Here is a 27,831-nt window from a genome sequence, read left to right as displayed (position 1 = left end):
TCCAAGGTCAAAACTGCTGGGCTCAAGACTTCTTTGATGAGAAAAGCAAGGAGCAAGGAGGGAGCCTTTGCTTCTCCTCAAGCTGTGCTATCACTGGTGTGTATACATCCCTTTTTTGTCAGAGAAAACCGATCTGGTCCAAGGGCTCACAACCTCTTTCCACAGGCCCTGGCTGTTCCAGGCTGTCCAGACATGTGGTGCTCCTGGTGCAGGTCCACCCTGCTGTGACCATCAGATGCTGGTCATGCAATTCCTCCTAGAAGCCACCAATCTGAATAGCCAGCAGGATTAAACAACCTCATGACTTTAATGCAGCTATCCCAAATGAGGGCACGTTATGCAACGTTTCAGTCTCTACCTTGGATTGAGCAGCAGCGTGGTGTGTCTGGTGTGCAAGGCAAGCACAGGGTGCTTTCCACAGGGAGCTGCAGTGGTAATCCAGCCACTCTCCTGGCTGGAACTCTCAAAGGAGCCTCCTGTTTCTAGGCCTGATTAAGTCTATCAAACAAAACATTACTGTGGGCAGAGTTTCCAAACTCCATTTTCCAGAGCGCAAGTGCGGGCCCTGCTATAGACCTGAGTCTATTGAAGGTGACAGTCAGGGTCTGGCCCCCAAAGGAGGAGAAGCAAAAGCACAAGCCAGCACAGGGAGGTGCAGTGGGCACCTGAGGAGCACAGGCTGACACACACACATTCAGCAGCACTGGCTGGAGCTGCTTTCAGCAGCTTTTGTCGTGTTTCACACTGTATCTTCGATCCAAATGTATTTTACTTCGGCAGAAAGATGTTTATACCTCCCCTGGCATATATGCAGTATTACTCTTTTCTCCAAATGATACAGACAATGCTTTCCCCAGCTGCTCTTGCTGCTGCTGGTTCACATAGATGCTTCATCTCCCACACACGTTCTCTAAATTATTTGTATTTTTTGAATGTGCCCCGGAAAACTTGCTAAATCTGTCTTTCAGATCAGGCATTCAGTTCCACCCAGGAGCTGAATATATTTGACAACTTTCAGTGTTTTTTCCTTCTCTCTGGAACTTAAAAATACAGAACCCTGTGAAAATGAATGAGAAGCCCTGCTTATGTAAAGCTGGTAGAGCTTTGCTGCACATTCAGATTGTATTTGAGGCAAAGCTTAACATGCAGATGAGGTTTTATAATTCTTCATCCCTCCTGCTCTTCTTTATTTCCCTATAATGGATTTTGATTTATTTGATGATGGGATCAGACTTCTCTCCTCTGTATCATCAGGAACCTTCACAAGTTTTCTGCTAAGGGAAGGGATAGTAAAATTTGCATTGTGTTTTTTTGTTATTTTCCTTCCACTGCAGCTCTGAGATTTGCAAAACCCTGGTAAGGCAAAATTATTTTTTTCTGGATGCAGATCTATAAAACAATAAAAAATATAAATATGTATATGTGTACTGATAAGAATTATATAATCCATTATATCAGTAGCTGGCAGTAAAGAAAATTATTTTCTACCTAAGGCTATAAATGTGTTTGGGAAATTTTCTCAGCTAAGAAAGTTTCTTCTGTGTATTTTTATCATTGGGCATTCTTGTCAGAGAAAAACTGCCAAAATTTTAATGTATTCATTAGTAGTTGGTAATGAATCTGTGATTCTACAAAATGCCTGTGAAACAAACACAATCTCTTTGTAGGCTTTTCTGTGTTAACAGTCTTCCTACAGCTATCCTAGGTCACATATGTATTCATCAAACATCTGTCTTTACTTGCTGGCAAACTGAGCTAATAATGTATGCAATAGTGTGCGCTGTACCAAAGTTGAGATGTGTGCAAGCTCGTACATGTGTTTCCCAGCAAAAAGAGAAAAACACTTAAGCTTACAATAGATGCCTTCTATTTAGCTTCCTCATTTTTATTCTGCGTGTATTTCATTATTATTAGTAACAACTTTTTATCAATGTTACCATAGAAATGGAGAATGCTAATTCCTAGAATCATGCCAAAACTCATTTCCCATCCTGTTTACTTAGTTGCTCTATTGCAAACAATGCTTGCTAGATAGCTGTGAATAATTCAGAGCAGCTACATTATTTGGCCAGTTTATTTTTGTGTGCAATATCCTTCCGTTTCAGCAATACATTTTACATGCGGTTCTGGAAATGAGTCTTGTGAAACTATGCTGAATTTTAAAGGCACGAATTTCTGGGGTGAGGGGGGGAAACCCTAACAAGAATCCATAAGCCTAAAGAAAAGGAAGGGCAGGGCTGTAACTTATATACTGAGTAGATCTTTTCTCTTTGAAAGCCATTTTGTACTAATTCATAAGATGTATTTCTTCAAACCAGTCCATATATGTTTTAATGGCACTCAATGATCATTAGGCATAAACCATGTACTGAGCTGCTCTTTAATGTTTCTCCTGAGAGCTCAGACTATCAGTAGAACTTAAGGCACTGTAGCTGTATCACCTACAGCCATCTAGAACCTGAGTCATTTAACCATAACATCACAATTTATTTAATTTTGAAATACTAATTAATTGCCAGGGGAAGGAGCAAGAGATTCTAGAACTATCTAATAACCACACTTGTAATGCAGCAATTAGTTAGAAAATTAACTCTCTTGAAATAACTTGGCATTCCATAATTAATATAGTTAAGGAACTACACTATGAATCCTTAGAGTTTGGAAATAATAATTTCAACATATGCCTACTGTAACAACTGAATCCCGTTTAGAAATCAACATATTCTTTCTGCTTCATGCATCATCATCAGCTATTGCAAACTGTAAATGTCCTAGAATCAAAAACTTAGCAAGCAAATTTGTTAATGTAGCAGAAGGTGGAAAAGAATACAATTTAGTCTTTCACAGCAATATTGACTCTGTTGCGCTGACAACCCCGCTCATGCTTCATGGTACTGCATAATTGGAAAGAGACAAATCAGAGATTTACAGCACCTTTTACACAGAACAGTATTTTTACATAGCCACCCTCTCAATTATTCTCCCCCCAATGCACACATTACGGCCGTGAATAAAAAAGAGAGGAGAAGAAGAAGAAAGGAAGACGTTGTTACCTAAGTGTAGGCTCTGAATCTGTCTTCTGGCACTGTGAATGAGAGCATTGATTTTATAATGCACATGATTCCTTTGGTGTGTGTTTACAGATTTGCTTGCCTATTTTCTATCGTTCTCCTGTTTCCTTACAGCCTGTGTAACTCAGAAGTGAATCTCCTTTTGATATTGGATATTCCTTTTGTTTCCTTGCATGCTGTAAACAGCAACAGCACCTGGGAGCTGAGCGTCAGCACAACACAGGTAGTAAATAACTGATTCAGCTCTTAAAAAGAACTCCACAACTGACAAGTTTCTGCACAAATTCCTGCAAATTTCCACACCGTGTGCGGCTGCATTTGTAACAGCCCCATCTGGAGACGCAGCAGCGTCACAGGCACTAAATCTGCACCCACACGGTGTGTTTGTGCTGTGTGGTCCAGCTAAGGGTCTGGAGCGGTCAGCAGGCTTATGTCCAGCTATTTGCACCGAGACTGTGAGTGCAGCACTATCCCTAATGTCATTAATCACCTCTGCCTCAGAGCTGCAGATGCATCTCTCAGTGTGTTAGCCTTTTCTCAATGCTGTTCACCTGGAAAGGTCACTGCAGTAACAGCCCATCTTTAGACATTACGACTTGGACTTTCCACATCCTTTCAGCCTTTCAACCCATTTTTGCATTGCAGCATGGGAGTGTCTGTCTGTGTAAGCAAAGCAGAGATGATCACTTCGATCAGCCCTGGTGCCAGCACTGCCAGCCCTTTTCCCACTGCACACAGGAGCACATCCCATAAATATGGAGTGACTGCAGCCAGCCATCTGCAAGGGAACCAACATTCAGCTGCCATAAGCAGGTAATGCTTCTGTAGTCACGATTTTTCAACTGTGCTTTCTCTTTTCACTTGAAAAGGTTTTGATCAAGAATGCCAGTTAAAAAAAAAAAAAAAAATCCTACTGTTCAGTACATGTATTGTTATTAAAGCTTCATCTATTCTCTGCTATCTCTTCATATGTCCTCCTTTAAATTAAAAAATTGGAAACTCAACCCAAAGTTTCAAATCAAAGCAAAATTACTGCTGCTTGCAAAACTGCAGTAAGATTATTTTAATGTATATTAATAATATTTTCAATGTCCTAGCCCTGATTACACCATTCACAAAATGTTTAGAAAAATGCATATCAATAAGGATGGATTGAATCTGAGTGCCTTTATAGTGCTGCTGATAAAATTCTCACTTGCCAGAACAGAGTGTGCTGTAGTAACAGCACTGTTCAGCAGGAGCATATTTGCACAAGGTGCAGCTCGAAGCAGAAATCTGCTTTCCCCTGGCAGGCTCTGCAACATCTGTGAGAGATAACGGCAAAAAGGTGGAAGATTTAGCACCCTTTGCCACGTTTGTCCATGCTGTGATAGCTGATGTCTGATGCTTGTCTTTGAACTCTGTTTCTATGCAGAATGAGGTGGGCTAAAGATCCCAGTATCTCTGACTCCTTTTGATTAATCTCATTTCACTGTGCCCACCTCTGTGTCAGTGTCAGACAGCCGCTGCCTGCTGCAGGCAGCCCCATCTCCAGGTTTCTCAGCACCCTGCCTCTCCTGCCTCACTCTGTGCCCATTTGGTGTTATCCTCCTCTCCTGCAGACCCTGCAGAGCAGCACACTCCCTTTCCTAGCAGAGCTCCTGCCAGGCTCTGAGGAGTGCCCGGCCTGAGTGGTGCCCACAGATCTGCCCTCACAGAATAAACCTCAGCACGGGTCCTGCTGGGAGAGCACACCCACCTGTGCGTTCCTCCCGGAAAGAAATGCGGGAGAAATGGGACTTGGGGATGGTTAACCCTAGTGCACCTCACGAGAGCTGATGGCTTCATCTTCAGAAATGCACCACAGGGACTAGGAGACCCCAGAATTTTGGGGTTTTCCGCACCGCTGGCAATTTTAAAACTGCCTGTGAAGTGCTGTCCTCTTGAAAGAGTGTGCACTTACTGGAATAAATCACATTTTCTCTTCCCCTCTGTCAGCTATTAATAGTGGTAAATTTTAATTGCATATGTAAATAAAAACACTGTGTACTCATTAGTTTAAATATGTTTTTCATTAGGCAAATGAAATGCTTATTGTATATGATGCAAAGCTAAAAGGAGAATGTTAACAGCATTGAGCAGTTTGGGAAGTATAGTGACTTGAATTTTTAAAGTTCTCTCTTAGGATAAAAAAACACCCCCGGTTTAAGGGATTATTATGGGCAAATTTTGCAGTAGAGGCATCTTGTTTCTGGAAATGGGAAAAACAAAGTTAAGTGACAGAAGTATGGGTACGGTGTCAAGGCCAATGCATTAAAACTTCTACTAAAAGGGAGAGACAGCACATAAACTTGTATTGCTATTTATAGCATTGGCTATTTTAGAGATGGTAACTGCAAGGTGGGCAGCATTGCTCAGTTTCTATTTAGAAAAATCCTGACATGTCTCACATTTTGATATCTTGAAACATATTGGTCCCAAATTACATCACTTCTTCGTCGTTAATTTTCAAGCTCTTGGAACGCCACACTCCAAATACACTTTTTGCTATTTTTAGGGACTATGCAATTATAGTCAAGGAGATACAATTTTTCAGTTCAGTAATCCATACTTTCAAGCTTGGATTATATTTATCTACCTACGAGGTCATAATTTGTTTCCTTTCTATCAACAAAAATACCCAGAATTTCATAACTAATTTATTTCTAAACCTTCTTTTCTATCTCCTTCCACTATTCTGCTCACTGTGAAATGCGAGAAATCTTATCACAGAGACATTCAGTAAATTAGTATAATTTTATACAAAAGCCTGCCCTCTAAACACTTCAGTCTTAGTGCAAAGATGCTCTGAAGGTATGACTTTTTAACGTTATGGCTCAGAACAGTTTAACAATCTTCCTTAATATCCAAATATGTGTTTCATTATTAATATGAGAATACAAAACCTCTCTCCCTGCAAAACTCAGAGCACCAAATACACTTTCTTCCCAACTGCTCGAGTAAGAGAGCCAAGATAAAAAACATTTTTATTTTATAATGATAGGCTTGAATAGCCTTGTCTCATCCATGCTTCCTCAGTTCAAATTCTATCAAACTTTTATACTGGAGCACAGTAAAATATTTATATGCAAGATGTAGCAAACGAAATGCAAGGGCTGGCTAGAGGGCAGTCTCTCAGAATTAACACAGAGAAGTCCAAAAAGGACTAATGTGTCAGTCTTCTAGATTCTTCATTTGCTAAACTAATTTGCAGCTAACAGTACCCATTGCCAAGAGAATAAAGGCAACAGAGATGCCCGTTTTGTATAAAGAGTTGTTGCACTTGGTTGAGAACGTATTAATAGTTTTTAAGACCAAAATGGGACTGTATGATACCAAACTGTACTTAATACAGAAGAGAGGCCAGAGTGTTTCACCTGTCAGTGCCCTGAACAAGTTTATGAATTGAGGCTGAGTTGGAGCAAAGTTTTGAGGATAATATTCATCTTGGAAATGGCTGAAAAGCCAAGAACCAAATAATCTCTTTTGCATCTTCTTGCATAAAGTGTTCTAAAGCTCTCATAATTTAAAAAGCAGTGCTCTGGATTTGATTTTTTCACTTGTCTGGATCAGTCTTCTAGTCATTCCATCATATTTCATTTCACCACCGGGCTATATGAGGAGAATGGGGATAATAAAGTTGAGGGGGAAAAGATAAAGATTTTGTCAAACAAGAGTTTGAGTTTTGTCTTAAGAGATTCAAGGAGGCTGTGATTTAATACGTGACGCCCCATAATATATAATAGGTCCTGATCTCACTTTTGCCCTTGATGCCCTCAAAATATTTTTTTCTAGTCTGCTGCATTGAAACCAGTAGGCAGTGGGATGTCCAAGTAACATTCTCTGGACGTTCATGCTTTCATACACTAAGAACAAAAATCCTACTTCAGTTAGGATCCATGCCCCTATAAATCCATGGACTCATTTCCAAAGAATTTGAGCAGAAGAGCCCTCCAGGCCCACTGTTTACAGGATGAGGTGGATCAGAAAGCAATCACACCCTGACCTTCATTGTCCTTACTGTTCAGAACACAAGTTCTCGTTGATCTATAACGCATGTAGTGTTTCTCCAAAGTTACAATTATTCACAGAAAGTGGTTATCTTTTACAAATGATTGCACTGATCTCCAGTGATTCCTTTGATTCTCATCCAGCATCAGATCCTCTGAATGATTTTTCATGAGGTTCCCTTCCCTCTCACCACTGAATTTCTCTAGGTAGGAGAAGATGCACTTCAGAGATGTATTTAATATTGTACATAGATGTCTTCACACACTGACACAACTCACTGTAATTTTTAACAGCCCCTTCTTCAGGTTCCTCAAGAAGCTTATGGTAGAGGTGAGAAATCTTAGTCTATGTAGCACTTCAATCTGTAGTAAGCTCTCAAATATTTAAATTGTAGATACATCTAGACCGAGTGTTTTTAATGGTAAAGTGTAATGATATGTAGGTAGATGAGGAAACGTAATTTCTGTATAACTCATCCAAAACTAGCTTATCATATTTTATCCACATGCAAATGTCTTATCTGAAACTTGGCTCAGCAGGAAATGGTAATGTGTCAAGGATCCAATTAACATTATCTCACCCCTGTTTTTTTCTTCAATTTCTCTGCCTTATGGAAGCTGCTTCCAGTTCTGTTGTCACTCACGGTGAAATTGATTGATTTTTGGCATAGTCTGATTTGCTGATACCTCAAATACTACTGGAACCTCTGAATTTGTATGAAATATGAACCTCCCCACAGGGGAAAATCCACTCATGGTGTGCCATCAGAATTCTGGATGGTTACTTCTTTGTTCTGTCTGGATTACTTTGTGCAAACTGCGAAACCTTCTAAACCCAAACGTTATTGAATGGTCCATTTTGTAGAGTGTACGACATCAAAAGGAGCACGAGTCTGAAGTACAGTCAGCTTGCCAAAATCAAATTTAACAAGAGGAAACTGGAGTGCTCTATAACAGGGAGACTTAGAAACGTAATTGAGAGCTGTATTTGACACTAAGGAGTATGAATAGGAGGGGTGAGAGAAGTCCACAATGAATATATTTGCACATTAAGATAATTATTGTTTATAAATAAAGGAGCAATTATCAACTGCAATAGACTGAACAGCAGAATTTTGCCTGACTTCTTCCAATAGCAACCATAATATCCTTGCAAGGCAACACCAGAAAGGAGTGTCTGTAAAGGGGTTCTTAGCTAAGCAACGCTGAATGTAAACACTACGTGATTTTTGATTTTTTTTTTTTAATTAAATTAGTTACCTTTCAGCAGAAACTACAGTAAGGCTCAGCTTTGGATTTTTTTTTACCTTTTCCAAGATTCCCAGTTACAGTATAAGGATCTCATGAGTGTGGTGAGCTGGAAATCTTTTTACCTTTGTTGTTCTAGAAAATTTGCCACCCTCCATTTCCTCTTCAAGTGATTATCTGCCACACAGCTGTTAGTCTAAGTTCCAAGTTATAAAGGGTCATTCACCAATACAGAGAATTGTGGGAGGTAGAACAGGAAAAGAGAGAAACTTTCTGTCTCCAAACTCTTCCCTTAATGCAGTCTAAGACAACTAAAGGTACAAATGTGATTTAGGATCTGGTTTGTTATGTAGTTAAAAACAGTATCTTGCCACTATATTTTTTCTGCGGACTTATATCAGTTTTGACTTACTATTTATGTATATTTAGCAACAGGTGTTTTTTAAGTCCCAATATACTCAATTGATTCACTGGGAAGCATTTATTTCCTATCTTTGTGTAATTAAGAGAATGAAAACTAGAATACTGAATTAAATTGAAGTTGGTAGCATCCACTGTGGAGGAAAGCCATTAAAAAAAAGAAGATAATCCATCAAGTCCATCGTGGATCAGTTTTAACTCTCTTCCTTGAGCTTCTTTCCTGCCTGTAACAGACAGTGGGGTTTACCATGCAAAGCAGTATGGAAAATAACATTCCCCAGGGAGCATCTTTTTGAGAATAATATCTGTAAAGTCCTGGGAACAACTGTTGCCTTGTAGGAAGGCTTTCCATACCAGCATAAATCATGTCCTCCCAGGTGAGTCTGATAATCTATCTAGCCCAATATCTACATAGTCACTAGGGATGTGAATAGAAATATATATATGTGAAAATATGAACAAGAAATTACTAAGCTACTCGTGCAGTGTGCACAGGGATACAATGTCAGCATCTCAAGATTATTTGACCCTGATCTGAGATGAGCTCAGATGTGCAAGCCTTGATTCAAAGCACATGGAAAATGGCGTGCAGATCCTTATAATGAATTTTTGAAGAAACGCTCCAGGCTGTGCCTAAGTGGGAGTGACTCCTTCAAATCTAGCTCTGATCATTAACTCATGAGCACAGCATGATAATGTGCTTCAGCTGGGGATGCCTTTGGAAATGCAGGTAAGTGATGGAGACGTACGTGTGAGCAGCGCGTTATCTCCGCGTCAGCGTGCTGAGCTGCAAGCTCTGAGCTAAAGCAGTGGGCTGCAGTTTGCACAATGGCCGTTCAAATACTGGAATTCCTGGGTGTTAAAAGTAGATTAAGTACCCTCTCAAAGTACAAAGTTCTATGCACCAAGTCAAATACTTACTGATTCAGCCCAGGAGCTCTATTTAAAAAGTCCATTTCCAAGCAAATTTCTATGAAAACAAATTTCCTCTGTCCTATAAGCAACACAATTCCTCACACTCATATTTGGACATAGCAAAGCTCTTAAGCACCTATTAATGCCTATATCCTGTCAGCAATTTTTAATATTTGAGATGCCTTTGATTCCTGTGAGACCTGTCATTAATGTTAAAAATGTTCTTAAACACTTGGTTACAAAAGTTCTGCTCCAAAAGCTATGGACTTTAGTGGGACACCTTGTAGAATGTCTTGAGGGATGTGAACCTACAAATACCACAAAAAGTGACAGCCAGGCATTTTTATTTTGAGAGTCTTCAGCAGGATACTCCCAAAGAATTCTTAGGAAAGTGTTTTGGCGGGTTTTAAATTCCTTCTGAATTTTATGATCTTGAAGCATATGTCTGAATGAATACATTTTGAACAGGAAGGGGCATATAGCCCAAATCTAAGAAGTGTCCTATTGAATCTGTGCCCAAAGTTTTCATGTATCATTAATATTCTATTCCCACTGTAATACTTCATTTTTTAAAGAGGTTGCAAAATCACATTGGAGAGAAACTTGCTCACAAGGCTCACATACATTGGCCATTCATAACTGAACTTACAGAGCAAAAATATCTTTGTAGCGTAGATACCAGGCACCTGTTTATGGTATTATCCCATTATTTTGGGATTTGAGAACTGCAGAAGTAGTGGCAGCACGGGGTAAGGAAAAAAGAGAAAGGAAGTCTATACGTCAGTGATCCCAACCATCGCTTTTGATTTTTGACAATTGATATTATTTACTGCCTAACTCATCTCTAGTAAGTATAAATGCTTTCCTTGGTAGTATGCAAATGTGCTTTCACAAATAGCATAGGAAAATACTTGTGCATTTGTCTAAAATGGACTATTTTCACTGAAGATAGAAACTAGGTTTTTACTGAGCATTTTGCCCTCCAGCACCAGGCTCCAGCTGGACTCTTAACAGTTGGTTCCTTTTGTAACTGAGGCCAGTTACTTTTGAAAGCACTCTCTGCTTACTGCTCACTGTATAAAAACCTCAGCACATTTCTGCAAGAAATCAAAGGTATAGCTTTTTCTCCTCAGGTTCACAGTGTAATTCATAGTTTTAAGATGTGTCCTTACCACACAGAAGCAATGAATGTACAGAATTGTTTTGATTCCAGACATATACCTCAGGTTTACAGTCCTCCTCTCTCTTTCTCCTCTATTTCTCTACTACTCACATCACCCAAGAAACAAAGATGTATGCCAGGCAGAAACCATAACTATCTTCACTAACATCTGTTACAGGCCAATTTCAATGCTATTGCTACTTCTTCTCTCATTCTGTATGTATGAGCTGGTATTAATATCTCCAAGGGAAGCAAATGCGTGAATCAATGTGTCTGAATCAAACAGGCCGAACGAATGAAGCATATGTATAAAAAAAGGCGTGTGTTCTGTTTGTACATTCAGCTTCTGTGCTGAGCATCACGTGTGGCGAGGGGCACATTGTGGAGGCCACACGAAACTTGTCCAGGAAAGGCAGGAGAGGCTTTTTTTCTTCCTTGAAAAAGAGGTGTGGGCAGTCTCTGGGGCTGTGCTGCTTCTCTGTTCTGCTGCCACACAGGTCTCAGAGGAAAGGACTGGCACACAGCCCTTCCATCGAGCCAGAAGGGCAGAGGAGAAGGAGGACAGAGCACCAGGAGGCATCAGGAACCAGGGCCAAAAAACCCGAAGGTGTGGTGGGTTCTTGTGAGGTCAGTGCCTATAGCAAGAAGTTCTTCCAAAGTGAGATGTTTTCAGACAACACAGCATGTCCATCCTGGGAAGAAAAACAGGGAGAAGGGGAGGTGCTATCAGAAACCGGGTCTGAACATGGCTGCTGAATAGGTGTAGTGCGTATTACTGCTGCCCTTCAGCTGGTCCCTTCTGATTTGAACTCACAGAAATTGCCTGTGGAAGTGATGTTTGTCCCAGTGCTGCTGAGTGTGTGGGCACTCCCTCACCTGCTGGCTGACGTGGGGTCAGCCTGCTCAGAGCCACTTCCAGGAGCATGTTTCCTTGAGCACCCGCTGAGGAGACAGCGCTTGTGCTCTCTGGCCTTGCCAGCCCAGTTCAACCCCTTGTCAGCAAGGCAGCCTGCTGCTAGTCAGAGAGTAATGCCACAGCCAGTGCCACACTGACACTGTCCCTGGCCCCAGTGGCTCTCCCTCTTCCACTCATCCATCGTACCTGTAATTCAAGTCAGCCACCTCCAGCTACCCCGTCCTAGCAGGCCGTTAGAAAAAATTTAACAAAATACTAAGAGGAGACAGAAACCAGTAGCTAATTAACAGGGAGCAGGGTGATTTGGCTGGAATAGGTGAGGGTGATAGACACCTTTCTGTAGTGTTCAAATTTGCACCTTTCAAGACCCAGTGTAGGTGTGGCTGGAAGCTCCGCTCATTCAGCCGTGTGACTGTCCTGTGCTATGCCGAGTGAGAGCAGTGCGTGGATCTACTCATGCTATAGAATGTTCTGAAGACTGGTGTCGCTGCTATTTTGCTTTATGTGATAGCAATAGGCATTTTTGCAGGAGAAAAGTAAGAACAGGAAAAAGAAAAATATGTACAGGAAGCTCTCCAAGGTCAATATAACAGTCTAAACAGCCACATGCTATTTCCCTGTGAATTACAAGGTTGAGCAGCCAAACATCTCTTAGTCATGTAAATTATGAAAATTCTGAGAACTGCAGTGCAGACAAAAAAAATCTCTGTCTGCTGAATCATTTTCTCTGGTTCAGAAATGACCACATCTTACCCTTTTGTTCCAGATTTTATTTGCATTGCATGATTGTGTTTCTTCCTGTCAGACACAGGAATGAAGCTAACATTTTTGCTTCAGGATATTGTTCTTTTATTATCAAAAAGGCATTCAGCAGACTTGCAGAGATTCTTTTCAGACATGGAGAAAATAATACGAAAGCAGCATTGAGCCATTCCTCTTAAGCTATCTGCAGTTAAAGTGATTATTAAACCCCAGAAGAGGTTTCAGGGTAATCCAGATTAATATTGTTTTCATCAAAGCAATAATAAAGTCATCTGCTTTTTCCTTGTTGCCTTAAGACTGACATTAGTAAAGGCATACCAAGTGAGACTGGGAATTATTTTCCTCCACTTCCTTTAAAGTTCAATTTTTATCAGTCACTGCTCACAGTTATCTGATGTAAGAAGGACTACTTCCTTTTTGAAAATTGCCATGGATAAGTGTTGTTTTCCCACTTTCACTTGGGAAACATACTGTCTTTATGGTAAAAAAAAAAAAAAAAAACCACAAGGTGAAAATGAACTCCTTTTCTGGAACAATAAATAAATAAGGGCTATGCAGAAAACAAGCAGGAGTGATTTGAAATATGTGAATGCAGAACAGTTAGGAGAATAGCAGTGTGTGTTGATGCTACAGACTTGAGCCTCATCTAAGAAATAGGGGGTAAATGCTTTGTCTTTTGTGGGTAAAGTCAAGTGACAACAGACAAATTAATAAAGGAAAATATGGGGCACAACATTTCACGAAACAATTTATAATATCAGGACTGCTCATGTCAGTACAAAGTGAGTGGAAAATGCACCTAAATTAGAATAATTAGGGTTAATAGGCCCTTTGCATTGCAATGAATAATTATTTAATTCACAGGTCAAAATCAGTCTCTTTGGGTTCCTCTGACTTTTTTTTTATTTAATAGAGTATAAGAGGAAACAAACAGCACTGCATCTGGAGGAGGCTTGTTGTCCATATAAACTCAATCATTAAAGTTAATTCTACTTCATTCAGTGTTTCCCCAGTTTGATGATCTCAGCTGCTTCCCTAGAGAAATAACATTCTTATTTTTTTTTCTGTTTTTTCTGTTAATCTTCCTTGGTCTTACATGGCTTCTTGCAGTGGTGCTGTCAGCAAGATGATGTCTACTCCCAATTAGAAATTCAATCAATATTCACATAATGAGGGTTCTAGCAAAACCGTGTCATTTAGTTCAAAGACATGGATATATTACTGTAGCAATTCAGGATTCAAGTAATTTAGGGCACCTCAGTGAAAAAAGATAAAATAAAGCTGAAGGGCTTAGAGGTAGTTAATTGTTACTATGGCAACTTCCTAAATAAGCTTTCGATTCTAGTCATTTTTCAGTTTATTTAGAGGCAGAACAGGATCATTAAAGATGAAACTTATTTAAAGCTCAGACCAGTTATGGGATCTTATAGCTTCCTGCTGTTCCTTATTGAGCTACCTAAAGTTTGTCCATCTCAACTTTGAACTGTGTAAAAGAGCAAGATGCAGCCTGCATAGATTAAAAAAAATGACAGCATGTTATGTAACAATGATCTAATTTAGTAACTTTGGCAATTGTATTTTTACATTTTTATGTCCCAGTAGAACTCTTTTAAAAGTATTGTGTAGGAAAGAAAAAGTCCTCAGGAAAGAATGCTCTCACCTAGAATGAAGTTAAGATCCGCTTTTCAACAATGGGCACTGAGGGTGAGGGCACATTTGTCCACCCTTCCTTCCACAAAACCTGTGTGTGTGGAATAGTGGGACACTATTTTAGCCTGGTCCTTAGCCAGTGCTGTAACAAATCTGATGACAAGGACCCAGGAGAAAGGCTGCCATATCAAAATCTTGCCATGTTGATTGTGTCCACTTGTATTCTTAATGTGAATGAATATATTCAGCCTCTGTGGGGCTGCATCACTGGGCGGATCCAGAGCCTTCTACAGGCAGAAATGGAGACAGCAAAGAGGAGAGACATCAGAGCTGAGAAAACTCTCAATCCCTGCACGTTAATTAGCTGAAGATCCATATCAGCCTAAACTTTTTGCATTATCTCCGCAGCTGTAACTCACTTCCTTCGCCACTCCATAGTGCATGATAAAGCAGCAGAGGCCAAGAAACGAAATCGTGTCTCAGTAGGAGACACCCCCTGGCTTCTCTCAGAAGTAAATTCATACCTCAGACCGGTTTTCACTCTTCTGGAGGCTGGAAATCTCTGAAGTCACTGAGTCATAACTGCCAAGTTGTCAGGGAATGATGTCTTAGGTGTGAAGATACTTAGAAGACACTCCTAGAGGTGAAGGTATAAGCAGTGTAGGCTAAAGCAATGTGTTCTTCTCAAACAAAAATGCAGGACAGATTACCTGGCTGTGAGCTCAGTGCTCCAAGGGTGAGCAGCAGCGTCTTTGGAGGCATCTTTAAACCAGCCTCAAGGAGATTAACTGAGCAGGATGGGGAAACTGAGGTGTGCAGGTTTCGCTCAGAAGGAGGTAAGTGAGGGCTAGAACAGTGACAGACTGAGTGAATATGACATTGTCATAAGGTAATTCCCTTTCTCACCACCTGCAAACCTGTCTTTCTGTCACAAGTAATCGTCCTGGATATGCAGAGTCACCCAGCCCAGGAAACACCTGGCTGTGTTTTTGACAGGCTCAGAGAGACTCCAGACTTTCTCCATATTCAGTGTGGGGGAGACAGGCCATCCTAGGGATTAAAGTGCAAAAGAAATCAGGGAAAATTAACCTGCTTCTCTCCCTATATCTTGAATTATGAAACAGAGAAGTGTTGAAAAAATGTCTCTCCGTTCATTTTCCAAATTAAATTGTTCTGTTTGCCTAAAAAGAGAAAAAAGCCTTTGTTTTGAAATAGAAGTTGAACATCAAAGTTTCATGATAGAAACCAGTCATAATGGATGTAAGTCCAGATTCAGACTGGTTCCATGTTACTTCATAAGGCTTAATTCTGTTGGAATTGCTCCCTTCTTTTGTCCTCAGATAACTCCTCCAGATTGTTTTCTAATTTAGAACAATAAGAACGCTCTTTCAAATTTCACATGATTAGAAAGAAATGTGCACCCAGCTGCAAGAGAAACTGCTTTTCTCTCCCATCTGAAAAGGCTGTGCCATGGGCAGAGGTTCTGCACTGCCTATTACTTGCACCACTCCTTTTCTATGGAAATCCAGTCTCCAGAGTTATAATTCAGCAAACTGTAGTCAGAAGTAACACGGCTTAATTTATAAGAAGAGTAAAAAAATACCTGCTGAGGAAAAAACAAAGGAGAATATGGTCTGATCCCCAACAGCCTGAGCTTTATTTACTGTGTTTTCTTTTCTTTGCTGTTATATAACCACAGCACCCGGGTGTTTGCTGTGTTGCAAGGGAAGTGTTTTCAAGGTTAGCACAGAAGTAATCAACCACTCAATGGTGGCATGAATATTCATATCAAGACACATTATGAGAACGTAGATAGAGGTAAATATGCAATTTAAATATAGACTACAGCAGGAAATGGGACATGAAACAGTAATTAAATAGTGAAAATTACATGTTATTTACATAGGTAAATACACAGCAGGGGTTTTGCGTGTGAACTTTTCTATTAGCATTTGTTCATTTGTGATTTAACCCCGATTTAAAAAGGGAGACTTTTAAAGCATGAAAATGGGAAGAAAGGAACACTTACTTTGAACCAGAAAATCTGCATTGCTTGAAGGATTACCAGTTTGGGCTGTCAGCCAGGTTTCACAGCTAACGTGGATCAGAATAGGTCTGTACTGCAGAAGGTACTGGTGGCAGTTCTCTCAAGCACAGGCTTTCTCCACAGCCCTGTTAATGCAGTTCCTTCCGACTTGGGCAACTGGAAGCATGTAGGTGATGAGAACAAATGCCTGAGCTCGTACTGCCCGGGTTAAACGGAAATCATACAGCACTACTGAATTTCTGGTGGGAAGAACATCTAGAAGTGGACAAAAGCATTTGCTTTCCTTCTTCAGGGAACACTGGTTTTAGACTGCTTCCTGCTTTTCCTTTCAGAAACAGAAATATAGCTCTAGTCTATTTGGACCAGCACAAGCAGACTCTGAGCCTCCACAACCACCACAGTAATACTAATTTTTACTTCTACTCTGAATTACCTCATCTTGCTGGATTCCTTACCTCTGTCTGTTCTTTTTTCCTGCTCCTTTAGCCAAGGGGAGGGTGAGAGAAAAGGCTTGATGAATGTATCTACTTTCTTCTCTTCAGCTGCCATGAACACAGAGCTTGTTGATAGTCTGGGATTCCTAAAGAAAATGGCTACTAGGGAATTAAGGAGAGGAAGAGGGATGGAAATAGATTTCCCTCTTGCAAAGGATCATTTCTCCCTTAGCCTTTCACCTCTGGGTTGCTTTTGCTTGGGTACCTCTTGAGTTAACAAGCAAGAAAAACAACCTCAGAGTCCACAACATTTATTTATTAGTGAATACATGCAGTGGGTAGCTGGGACTACTATGCTACACAGCCACACAAATATTCTTTTGATTCTGGGTGAGTCTCTGCTGAACAGGCAGTCATAAGTCAAGTGAGGGAAGGGTCTGCCTCTGCTCCTTGGTGTAGGCTGATCTTGGATGTTGCAGGTTTGCTGTCTTCCTGTTCTTTGCTTTTCTTTCCCTAGGATTTTACAGCTTTTCTCGTCACTGTTTTCCTCTTGAATCGCTGAGCTTTAAGTAACCCCATCTCAGCAAAGACTCTTGAGCGTATTGTTTTGCTTTTCTTAGCCTGTGTGGCTTCAGCTCCTAGGTTTTCTCACAACTTAACAGCATTTTTTTTCTAAAACTCTGCCATGGTGGCAATCGTGTTGTGTAAAACCAGGCTGGGGTGTGTAGAGAGCCAAAGTCCCCAGCCACAGGGCACAAAGGGTTCCACCTTCAACCCAACTCACATCAGCTGCCCCAATGACATAAGGAGCTGCACAATAAAGCTCAAAGGAAAATCTGTAAGACAAGGATATGGGGCTGCAGTGCAGTAACACTTTCAGGAGATTCCTGTGTGTGGGCTACTGAGCTGACACTTAACAAATGCTCAGAATCTGGCCTGAGAGGCTCCCTGCCCTCCTACAGCTCCTGTGCTTTTTAATATTGAGAAATGTAGATACTTTACAGGGACTGGGTGGTTTCCCAATGGCTGAGTGTCTCAAAATTAGTGTTCTGGGCAAATTCCAAGCTGGTCAGTCCCACTCTATTTTTGAAAAATATGGGTTACTGTGTTTTTTTAAATCTAATTAAGACTTCAGTTTAGAAATCATGATAATGCAACCTTTGTTCTTGGTTATCTTTCATTTCCACTTTTCATCAACAGACAAGTGCCTGTGGATATGAGGAAAAACCCTGAAAACCTCTTCCTATCTTTTATGCATGCTTCAATGCACAAGCGCTCTGCGTGAGAGTCTGTATCTGTACTCCATAGAGTGCCTGTGTATATTTGATTTGCCACTTCCCCTTGTGGAGGTGGCAACACATTGGTCCTTGTTCTTTATAGGAAGTTGATTACTTTTTGTGAAGTGTCTCGAGACTTTGTGGACGAAAAGAGTGTGTTGAGATAAAGATTATTTATTATTCATCACTCCAAATACATTTGTTCATACGTTCTGAAGCTGGGAACAGCGTGTGATAAGAGACAGCTGCATAGTTAGGATTCTTCCTGAAAGCATGTAAATTATTTTTCAGATCTGAAAAGAGGTGATGGGCCCAAGCAAACACTTTTCTTTTTCCCAGCTGTGTCAGATGGGTCAGTGAAAGCGAATCCTTTTCCCCATAAAGCAAAGCATGGGGAGATCTCAAATCTGCTGATAAATTCACATTGTAGCTAACAGAACAAGCACACAAAAAAGGATGTAAAAATGTCATAAAAATCACCTAGTCTCAGATTTGAATATTTTGTACGAAGAAGGCATCCTGCAAAGTGAGGGATCCCTTACCCCTGTGTGCCCAGCTTCTCCAAGTAAAATTGTTTAAGGCAGCAAGAGGAAATTCAGCTCGAGAAATAAAAGCAAAACCAGCCTTCCTGCAGAAACTAGACATTTTGTGAAACCAAATGGAGCAGAGTGAAGAGTGGATGTCTGTGACTGAAACGACCATGACAAGACAATCTCTCCGTATGTCAGATGGATAAAATAAAAACTGACTCCACCGTGGAAATTCAATTGAAACTCACTCATATCAGGCCTGTGGGCTTTCTCAGAGAATGGAAATTAAGATTGTAGTAACCCTTCTCCACCTGTTCTAATGCGTCCCAGTTCTCCATTTTTCCTCATTAAGGAGACAGGGAGGATTAAACAACTCCTGTTGCTTTTGGATTCCGTTTGAAATTGGTGAGTATTTCACAGGAAGCAATTTTTAGGAGGATAATGCCTCCAACTTGGGCTGAAAACATCTGAGCACCTGAGACATTTCAGACTGAAAGGAGGACATAGTTCCACAGATCAAGCCCCTTTTACTGCAGTCACTTCTAGAGACTTTGAAACAAAAATATTTTATTCCACCTTATTTTTGGGCAGTTCAGAGGAGCCTCCATGGAAGGGGAAAGCCAATTTTTCTGTTTCCTGATAACAGTTTAGTAGTCAGTTCCATTTAGAATGAATTCCAAAGGATTGTTTTCCTCCCTTTGATACTATCTGGGATAGAAAAGTGTTACAATGGTCATCTGAAAGGGCTTATATTTATATTAGGGATGACCACAAATTTCAACTGTAGTTTGTCTCTGAAACCTGCAGGTGACTTTCCAAACTACAGACATAAGGCAAAAGAGATCCTGTTCTGTGCCTTGCTGTGTTCAGCAGTGCACAGTACTTTGGTGGAGTCCATTTTCAATGAATGACTCAGGGAGAAACAAAACCTGAAACGTTCACATGAAGAAGACATTAATTTCAGATTCTGCTAAACTGAGGGAAGTTGCTATCATAGGTGCGTAATCCATATGGAATGTTCCTCAAATAACAGCACTAAAACATTTTCAGAGTGAGCAGGCATCAAGTCAAAGGTCCAGAGTCAACTAACAGAGTCAGTGGAGTCCAATCCACTAAAAATTCACAATTTGGCAACACCAGGCTACCAGCTTCACCTTCAAGCATCCACTTTTTACTCCTTCTCTGATTCAAATCTCCTGTCTCTTTCCCTCTGTGTTAAACCTAAGAGATTTGTACAGAACAGATCACAGCAGAGGGTCTAATCTCAGGTGAGGAATTTAAGTAGCACTGTACTTAATTATTTCTTATATCACATTCTTTCACTTAAGATATTCCTTTTTTCCCCCCTTTTCTGTTTTAAGCTCTCAAGAGTGATCAGCTATTTTTTAAGGTATTAACTAGCTTCTTTTCAGTTTAGGGTCCCTGTGTGCATAGGATTCTGCTCTGCAAGACATCCTCACACAGTGGACATTCTGGCATAAAATCTTAAAATCCTTGGCTTGGGGAACGGATTTTGCCACTTCTCTACCTGCTGCCCAAGATAGGAGCAGTGGCTGTCTATGACTCCTGAATGCTGTTCCAATGATTAATTCATGCCTTACAATCAAGAACAGACAAAATATCATGATGAACTTTTGCAAACAGGAAAACAATATCTCCAGGTATTTGTGTTCAAGATTTGATTTATATAAATGACATTTTGCATGTAAATATGCAGCCACTCATTTCACTGCCTGCCAAGAGGCATTTCAGCTAAACCAAATGATGCTCCTCTTAATCCAAAATGTCATGTTCTCATATGCACCTACTGCAAAGGTTATAGCACACATCTGAAAGTAAACAAATTATTTGGCAAATAATTAAGCCTCACCAAATTTTTGTCTTTTCTTCCTCGTTAAAATAACTTCTATCAAGGAATATGAGTCCCCAGACAAACATGCATCAATTCTGAGCACCTGACTTAAGATGATATGAAAATACTAATCGCTTTCCATTCATCCCAAATAGAGCTGAGTCCCAGCTCCAGAGGGACTGAACAGATGTGCTCAGCTTTGCCTGGGCCAAAGTCCTGCAGGCCTTGTCTGTAAAGATTCCTTAGAGTTTTATGAATAACCAAAGCCTCACTTTCTGTCTTTCCCAAATGTGGACTTGCACTCAGAGCCCTACATGAGTAGATCATTTATAACATGAGATTGCACTGGCTCAGTGTGCATTGAGATCAGTGTTTCTCCAGAAAAGCAGGAGTGGCAAACATCACAGAGCATCTCTTATTTTCTCCTTTTGGAGTTCAAAAGGCCTTCAGGCTTCTGATCTACAACTAGAAGATCTGATCTGCTACTTCAATACATATTTACTGAGTATCTCTGATGTGTCTTTTGTCTGCTCTACAGCTCCTGCAGCATGGCTTTCCCAGCCCCAGGATGCTTCCTCAGAACTGAGGCTGCAGCAGAAGTACCTTGGGCACTCCTGGTGGTACTGCCTATATCTAACTATACATTTGGCATGTTATAGATAGTTCTGGGGAGAACATGAAACCCAGGCTCTGAAAGAGAAATCTGGGTCATGATGATTACATGAACCTCACCCTCATGCTGCAGGATGGTATAGTCACTGCCTCCGTTGCTGGGCAAAATTCATTCCTGTCCTGCCACAGAAAAATTCTCCAAATTTCAGTGTTTTCACCTTCTTTTTGCCCCCCTCTATATTTTTCCCCCTCCTATATTATTTTTAAGTAATCAAAGTCTGAATTATTGATCCCTTCTCTAGCAAAGCAACCCTGTGCTCTGCATTTTGTCACAGGTGCAGTCAAGCTGCTGCCATGGAACTGCTCTCCTACAGCATGACATTGCCTGCAGCTCCGAAGTCACCTCTGTTTCCTCTCCTACACTGTTGAATGGGAAGCCCCAGTGAGGCCTGCCTCATTTTAGTCTCTCTCATGTCAGATACAATCTGTATACATCTTGCTTTGTGATGCTGAAATTAAAAAAAAAATAAAAAAAAAAATATATATATATATATATAAATAAATAAAATAAAATAAAATCATAGCTTTCTAATTACATGTGCAAATTTTAAGTCGAGATGTTTCACTCAGGATTTCTTTTGCTTTCGCTCTATACAATGCGGCAAAGAAAAAAAGGACTGGAATCTTTCTGAGGAAATTTAATTATTTTTAACTTTTAAACCTAGCAGGAAAAAAGGACTAAAATTCAGGTCTTGTTTCTTTTCTTTTCATGCACGTTGAACCTTTTATTAAAAAACAATAACAACAAAGAAGATCAAAATGAAACATAAAGAGGAAATGTTCTTTCATTTTCAATCACAACAAAATTGATGGTATTTTTCACTGCAAGAGCTAAATTCTTCCTACTTCAGAGTGAAGGAATTTTTTTCCGGACTCGAATGGCACATATATATGTATCTCCCATAAATTAGGGGAGCCTATAGAGGTTGCTGTTGTTCAAATGGTATTACTTTATTTTTCCAGTGAGGTGGCTATGCATTGGTCTCCTGCTGTCCTTTAGCCTTGTGTGCGAGCTAAGTACCAAGTTTATTTTCCTTTCAGATTTTTCTCACCAAGGAAAGCTCCCAGAGCTAGGAGAGGCAGCCTGTTTGAGTAACAACTAGAGGAAAACAGCCTCCAGGTTTTAGCACACAGGAACATAGCTGTAGTCTAATTGCTTAAAAGGCTGAAGGTTTGCTCTTGAGCATGGATCCAAACACCACACAAACACGAGGCCCACATACACGTCCAGCAAAGTTCCCAGAAAGGTCTGTGGTGGTCTGCAAGGGAGGATGACTCAAATGTTAAGACAGCAGAAGAATCAGCCACTCACTTAAAGTATAACTTATCCTTTAACCAAAGCCTTGTTTTAAATCTGAATTTTCTTCCAGTCCTTACTTCCCTCTTCTCCCATTCCACATGAGCTGTAAAACTCAGTTTTATCTACCGAAATGAGAAGCCTGTAATCATCTCAGTTCTGTGCCTGTACCTGGAGGTTAGTCATTCTCCAGGCCTGAAACAGAGGTAGAGTTCTAAGTACTGTCTCTGTCCCGCAGTTGTAAGATAAGGCTGCCCTTCTCATGGCATGCCAAACTATTGCTCCTTGAGCAAGAGCCAGCATCCCAGGAAGAGCTCAGCCCGAGCCAAATCACCACTTGTGCTTGTTACTTACTCTGTGGTGATAACCTCTGGCTTAAAACCACATTTGTGGCACTCAGCCGTAGAAGAGATGATGGGCTAAATTGCTTCCTGAGTGGCACTCACAAATAAATATTTGAACTGATCAAACACAAAACAAGACTCTGAAGCAACAGCAAAACCAGCAATTAGTTTAAATTTGTCATTGAAAATGTAAATTTTTTTTTGAGGCTGAAAATAGCTCAGCTACAGCATTTTGCTAAGAGCCCAAAGACACCATATGAGCTGTTCTCCAGGATTCAGCAAAGGGAAAGAAGATGAAAGAGAGGAGACCACGGAACCAGCATTGCACCATTTCAGCCCTGAGTCTGTGGTGTTGCTTTAGTTCCAGATGCCATCAGAACAGTGATAGCACTTCAGCCTCCTGACAGCATGGTATGAAAGAGCTGGTGAGGAGCTGTGGTGCAATACAGACACCAAAGTCCCACCTGGAGGGACCCCCTCATTAGTTTCATCTTCATACTATTGCACCCACCTCCCTCAAGAACTGGGAACAGGGAGCAAGACTGCACTTGCAGGACATTTTGATCACCACCACTAACAGAGCAGGGATGTCTTTTTCTGTAGAAAGAGCTGTGTTAAAAGAAACACAGAGGTCTGGACAAATATAAAAACCCCACAAAAATGCTCTCTGCTGTACACAGACATCCTCTCTGGAGGTGATTTTATGCTCTAAGCCCACTCATCTTTTAAGCTCCCAGCTGCAATGAGAATTAGAATGAGCTTTTTCGCAGATGTTATTAAGATCATTCATGTGAAGCTGCCATGCTGGTGCTAAAATCCACATGTTTTGTTTCATGCAGGTTCAGGTGGGTCATGTACTTATGAGGCTGGGCCCCAGACTGGATTTTTAAGTGCAGGTCCTTTAAATCACTACCTTGTGCCAGGTCCTCCAAGCAAGTACTTTCCAGTTCTTTCCATGGATTTATAACTTTCCCAAAAATGCCCAGGGGAGATTCAGATTACCTGTCATTAGGCTGTCTTCTCTTAAAGGTTCTCTGCATGGCTGTCCACATCTCCTACGAGAATATAAACGCAAACCCACTGCTTGCCAATGCCTTCCAATACCCAAGACCTTGGAATTAAACTTTTGCAATATTCAAGCATGTTGCATCAAGTAATATGTACAGAAAACCTTTTCACAGGTGAAGCATTCTCAGAATCATTTAGTAAGTCAAGATACCTTTTATTTTAACGCATAGTTAGTGTTTTTCACATAATGTTTAGATGTGAAATCATTAGCATGAATAATTCAGCTATGCTTTTTTATCTTTTTTATTTCCTATTCACACTTTGTGTTAACAATGAAAACCTGGTGAGCAGAGTGCTGCAAGAACAGTAAATTCATGAGGTGAAAAAATAAAATATATATGCTGAAGCATTTCCAAGAGTGATTTATTATTCCCGAAGTACAATATAACTACAGCATTTGTTGATTCTAACTATTTTAATATACTTTCTTTGACCTATTTGTTAAAAATTGCCTCCATATAATGTGTTTCTTGTACAAAGCAAATCTGTGGAACAGAAAATAGCATTGCTGACATCATTACGATTGTTCAAAGAAAATAATGTAAAATGAATTTACTAAGAGTTTAGGGAACATCAAAATTATCACTGCATCCATTTAACTCACTATTGAAATCAATTTGCTTTATTCTTCCACCAGATTCCTGCCTTCTTTCCTGCTCTTGACCTTTCTTCTCATGCCCTACACCCACTCTGTAGCAAGCTATTTAATACAGGTTTTTAAATCTTTCTCATTCATTGTGTGACCTCAGTGCCTTATTTGCTGCACCACCCTGACTCTCCGTGGATGAAAAATCTACTAAATGCCCTCAGAGTCATTTGTTGGTGGTTGGTTGGCTTTTCTGTTTGTGGTTTTTCTTTTTTCAGGTCACAATATTTTAAGTTCACTTGCCAAACTACTGGGATATTAAATTTCCCAATTAAGCAGGTTTAAATTACTTGTTTTACATATTAACCTATGAGCTCTCTCCCCAGAATCTTCCTGATAACTGACAGAAGGGGTTTTGTTGGTATATGTAAAGCTTATGGAAAATATGATGCTAAAATGTGGCAAAGCCATAAGCTACTGACAGTTTGTTCCCATAACTGACAGTGTCAAGAAACTAGCACTGCTGGGTTTGGAGGTTCAATTAAACCAATATTCTCCAGTTAGGAAAAACTGGCCTTGACATTCGTAATGTCCTGTATTTTTTTAGTATTGACTATTCCATCCATCTTCAAAATATATTTTAAAAAAAGGACACAGTTTGAAAACCAGCTGATTTGATCAAATGGCCCAATCCCTATAGTCCTGAGTCACTCTGCAAGGAAAGTGATCATTTTTCAATGTATTTTTATCTTTAGGAAACATTAACATTTAACTATACTTATGTGAACATGGAAATTAAACCTTTCTCATAATTTCATGTTGATTTTTAGAAAGGCCACATCTGGGCTTTTCCTTTCATAACTGATTATCAGCTGATTTTTGTCTCAAAAGTTAAAAACAAAAAAACAAAAACTACTATTCATTTAGCTAATTTAATTGAGTTGCACTGAACATGCTTTTGAAAAGAGAGCTGTGAAGCCAGTATTACAGTAATGTTAGTTGGTGGAAATTAATTAATTCTAAATTTTGGGTTAATTAACAGGAGTAACATTAGTAGGGGAATGGGACATTCAGGTGTAGATTAAAGAAAAAAAGTAATTTGAAACCCTGATAAAATCAAATGAGATTAAAATCAAATGAACCACAGGGTGGCTAAACATGTGAGGGCATGGTGTGTTCAGAGCAACTATTTTCTTCTTTTAAAGAGGGAAAGAAGAAAAATTAGCAAGCCAACCTTGGTTATAATTTTGTAGGGGTTTATGGTAAGTGTTGTCCTTAAAATGTTCAAGGTTTAGGGTCCACCCAGAGCTGTCACTTATCCAGCTGGCAGGGAGGGCAGGTTGATTAACTTACTTGGTGCTTCAGGGAGGCTTTGATGGGCACAGCACAAGTGTACTGGATTCTATTCACCCACGTGAAGAACAAACAAATAGCTTTAACTGTTGGTTTATGATTGTACCGGGAAGGAATATGTCTGGTCTATTTTAACAGCTTTGTGTCAGAGAAAGAGATGTCTTCTTTTCAAGGCTTTTCAAAATAGAGAGACCTTAAAAATGCACTTCATTTTATCAGCTCACAGTGCTCATGCAAACAGAAATGAGACAGGGAAGAACAGGAAGGTCAAACTTGCATAAACACTATTGCATATGTTGACTGCCAGGAGAAAGAGCAGCTGAACTGAATGCATTATGCAGAGAAGCAGAATGCTACTCTGGCAAAGTCAAATTTCTCTTTTATGTAAGCTCCCATGGGATAAAGCTTAGAACTACTATTTCTTTTTAGTAATGTAGGAAGCATAAACTTAAATGGATTTTTATGAATCTGGCACAATGTTTTTAATGACAAAGGCAAAAGGAGCTTTGAATGTCTTTGTTTTTGAAAGTACATCCTATATATTTTTATGTTTCCATCAGCAAAAAGCTAAATTTCCATGCTTCTAATAAAGCTCTATTTCTTTTCAGGAACCCCGCTTGCTGCTGCAGAGAGGCATGCACCAGAAGCTGACCTCCTTATCTTGAATTTCATACATAATGAGTAGCTAAATCTGACACCAAATGATTTTAGGAAGAAAATTCAAAGTCAAGTCATTTCCTTTGAAAAAGCCATTTGAAACCTTTAGGGAAGGTTTCTGGGAACATAATTTAAAACTCATTTCCCCACACAAGTGATTTGGATTAATTTCAATAAATCCAGTGTTTACTATGAACAGAACTCCTCCTCTCTCACCACAAGCCCTGGACACTTTGGACTACTCTTTCATTTGTTGCTCCCTCTAAAAGTGCTCCCTCATTCTGCTTGTGTAATTCAGATGTGTTTTTATCTGCAAGAAAATGCCGCTTCAGCTATTGAGACTAAGCTGTGGGAGAAGTGCCTGGCCTCGGCTGCGCTGCAGTCCCTCCTCAAGCCATGCCCAGGAAGCGTGACCCTCGATTTTCTCATGGGCACCTCCACTGAGGATACTCAAGGACTAGAGGAGAAGCTGAGCTGTCTGGCACTAACTCTATTGGAAAGCACTGTTTGCATTTGTAATGCAAAGCAGACATGATTTCAGAACCTGATCTCTTTGACAACAAAGGCTGTAGAAGATTAGAAATACTTAGATTTGCAGTTCATTAAAAAATGTATTTCCCTCTGTAAAAGGAATTGGTTTTCTTAACTCATTTGCCTTGCTTCTCTCTTGAGTGTGTATTTCCATTTGTGCCTTTAGTGTATTCTGGTAGTTCTATGAACTGTGGATGGTTTTTTCCCCACCAATTAGTTCCTCTGGGACTATTTTATTAAAGTCTTTTTGGCATTTAAAATATGTAGATGATATCATTAATCCGATTAAAGTGTAGGTAAAGTTGATAATACAAAATGTGACAAAGCAGTGCAAGGTAGAATTACTAACATAATTATTTTCATTATCAATACAATTATATTTTCCAGTTGTTGCTTGTTTAACCTTTTTATTTTTTCTCCATTTCTTTCATTAGCTCTAATCTACCACTGTGAGAGCCAGTTCAATGCTTCTTCAAGCAGTAAGAAGGTAGAAGTGGACAGAACTATTAGCAGAGGAATAAAAGCCTTTTAATCTCTCTGTCTGGCTAAACTCCATTGAAGTCAACTCAGACAGCAGAACTGTTCATTTTTCTAGAGGGATGAGCAACTGGGGTCTCAGTTTATTTTCCAGTCCCAAATGGTTTTACTGAAAAATCGTGACAATCTATAGGCTTGTAGGTAATATCAGGAAAAAGAGCCATAAAATGCCACTTCATCCCTGGAAGTGTCCCAGGAATTATTTTAAAGGCTTGCTCTATTCTGTTTCGCTGGCAGGCTACCACCAGTGGCATTTCATCAGTACAACAGAGAAGCTCTTGCACCTGGGCATGATGGGCGGCCAAATAAGTCAATGCCGTAAGAACTGCAAAGTGAAAATGGTGGAAATAATGATGAGGAAGTTATTTAAGATGGGAATTCAGAGTGAAGAGGTAGGTTTAATTTTAATGAGAAAGAGAGGAAGCTCATGAGTGGTTTACATAGGCTAATTCTTGTGTGACACAGTTCTCTGAG

General features: G+C 40.0%; 1 long non-coding RNA gene across 1 annotated transcript; it reads left to right on the top strand.

Moving 5' to 3' along the window:
- The first annotated feature begins 999 nt into the window (after positions 1 to 999).
- On the top strand, positions 1,000 to 26,964 carry LOC120756225 (uncharacterized). The gene is made up of 4 exons (XR_005702062.1): positions 1,000 to 1,356; positions 3,186 to 3,294; positions 3,717 to 3,884; positions 26,241 to 26,964. It is a non-coding gene; the product is annotated as an uncharacterized LOC120756225 (long non-coding RNA).
- Positions 26,965 to 27,831: the final 867 nt, after the last annotated feature.

Source organism: Hirundo rustica, chromosome 8, assembly GCF_015227805.2.
Source record: "Hirundo rustica isolate bHirRus1 chromosome 8, bHirRus1.pri.v3, whole genome shotgun sequence".
Classification (NCBI taxonomy): domain Eukaryota; kingdom Metazoa; phylum Chordata; class Aves; order Passeriformes; family Hirundinidae; genus Hirundo; species Hirundo rustica.
The sequence above is the reverse complement of the archived record's forward strand: the minus strand, read 5'-3'. Positions and strand labels throughout refer to the sequence as shown.